Here is a 2,500-nt window from a genome sequence, read left to right as displayed (position 1 = left end):
CCCACACGCAGGGCAGGCATGGTGGTATTGCCTGCTGTGAAGGTAACATTGCTGTCCACCTTCACCTTCTTCTCGCGCCCTGACGCGACTAAGGCGAGGGTGAAACACTTCCGGGCGTTGATCTGCAGCCCCAGGTGGGCGAGGGCTGCGGTAGCTGCGTCGATGAGGGACTGCAAGCCCCTCGGGGTCGCTGCAAACAGCAAGACGTCATCTGCAAAGGCCGCAGCGTTGACTCTGCGACCGAGGATCCGAGCTCCGATGTGGGAGGGCAGTTGGCCTAAAACGTAGTCCACCGCAAAGTTGAACAGGAGGGGGGAGAGGGGATCGCCCTGGCGAACGCCCCGTGCTGGCTGCACAGACACGCCCACGCCGGCGCCGTCCGCTATCACTGTCGTGCTGCCCTCGTAGCACCGCTCGACATACTCGACAAAGCAATCCGGCAGGCCATGCGCCTTCAGCACGGGGCGAAGGGCAGCATGATCTACCGAATCGAATGCCTTAGATACGTCGATCGATGCCACAAAGACAGAGCGGCAGGAGCGAACTGCGTCGGTGAGAGCAGTGTCCAAGATGAAGGTATTTTCCAACATCCCATCCCGAGGGATGAATGCCCGCTGACGTTCGTCCACAGCACATGCGCGCATCAGGCGTGACGCGAGAACCTTGTGAAAGGTCCGCGCCAACACCGAGCAGACCGTAATGGGGCGAAAGTCAGCGGGGGATGTTGGTGCAGCCGTTTTCGGGAGAAGGGACGTCCGCGCGCGAAGCAGGCGTTCCGGAAGGGCGCGGGCCAGAAGGAAGAGATTCATCACTTTCACCAGGACTTCGTGCGGCAGGCGCCGCAACTCCGCTGGGGTAAGGCCGTCCGGCCCGGCTGCTGATCCCCTGGGCGGCAACGCGGCGGCGACCTCCTCATGTGTGACCGGCCCCCATATGCACTCGAGAGCGACAGGCTCTGAGTGCGGGAGGAGGCGGTCACGAATGAAGCCCGCGTTGGAGATGGGCTTCTTGGTGAAGAGGTCCGCCCAGAAGTCCAGCAGACCAGGGATGGCAGGTGGCGGCTGGAGCAGGGTGCCATCCAAGAGGCCGCGCACGCAACGTGCACGCGACCGTCGGAAGGCATCCTGCGTTCTCGCGTACTCCCAGCGGCGCCGCTTGCGCTTCTGCGTCGGCGGCGCGGCAGGCGGCCGCTTCGATGGTTGGCGCGGCCGCTGTGTCCTGGTGATCGATCTCTCCCCTCTGGACCCGACCGACGCAAGGGCATCCGGGAGCATGCCCAGGATGACATCGGGCGGCGTGCCCCGCCCCAGACCTATGACACGATCCAGGGCAGAGAGTCATAGTTACTCCCGCCGTTTACCCGCGCTTGCTTGAATTTCTTCACGTTGACATTCAGAGCACTGGGCAGAAATCACATTGCGTCAACACCCGCTAGGGCCATCGCAATGCTTTGTTTTAATTAGACAGTCGGATTCCCCCAGTCCGTGCCAGTTCTGAGTTGATCGTTGAATGGCGGCCGAAGAGAATCCGCGCACCCGCGCGCCCCCGGAGGAGCACGCTAAGGCGGACGCGGCCTCGCAGCAAGGAAGATCCGTGGGAGGCCAAGGCACGGGACCGAGCTCGGATCCTGCACGCAGGTTGAAGCACCGGGGCGCGAACGCCGCGCAGGCGCGCGCATCCTGCACCGCCGGCCAGCACGAGGCCAACCAACGGCGAGAGCAGACCACGCCCGCGCTAAACGCCCGCACTTACCGGCACCCCTACGGCACTCACCTCGCCCAGGCCCGGCACGTTAGCGCTGACCCACTTCCCGACCAAGCCCGACACGCCCCGATCCTCAGAGCCAATCCTTATCCCGAAGTTACGGATCCAATTTGCCGACTTCCCTTACCTACATTATTCTATCGACTAGAGGCTCTTCACCTTGGAGACCTGCTGCGGATATGGGTACGAACCGGCGCGACACCTCCACGTGGCCCTCTCCCGGATTTTCAAGGTCCGAGGGGAAGATCGGGACACCGCCGCAACTGCGGTGCTCTTCGCGTTCCAAACCCTATCTCCCTGCTAGAGGATTCCAGGGAACTCGAACGCTCATGCAGAAAAGAAAACTCTTCCCCGATCTCCCGACGGCGTCTCCGGGTCCTTTTGGGTTACCCCGACGAGCATCTCTAAAAGAGGGGCCCGACTTGTATCGGTTCCGCTGCCGGGTTCCGGAATAGGAACCGGATTCCCTTTCGCCCAACGGGGGCCAGCACAAAGTGCATCATGCTATGACGGCCCCCATCAACATCGGATTTCTCCTAGGGCTTAGGATCGACTGACTCGTGTGCAACGGCTGTTCACACGAAACCCTTCTCCGCGTCAGCCCTCCAGGGCCTCGCTGGAGTATTTGCTACTACCACCAAGATCTGCACCGACGGCGGCTCCAGGCAGGCTCACGCCCAGACCCTTCTGCGCCCACCGCCGCGACCCTCCTACTCGTCAGGGCTTCGCGGCCGGC

This window comes from Schistocerca americana, unplaced genomic scaffold (assembly GCF_021461395.2).
Source record: "Schistocerca americana isolate TAMUIC-IGC-003095 unplaced genomic scaffold, iqSchAmer2.1 HiC_scaffold_170, whole genome shotgun sequence".
In the NCBI taxonomy this organism is placed as follows: domain Eukaryota; kingdom Metazoa; phylum Arthropoda; class Insecta; order Orthoptera; family Acrididae; genus Schistocerca; species Schistocerca americana.
This window is presented reverse-complemented; position numbering follows the sequence as displayed.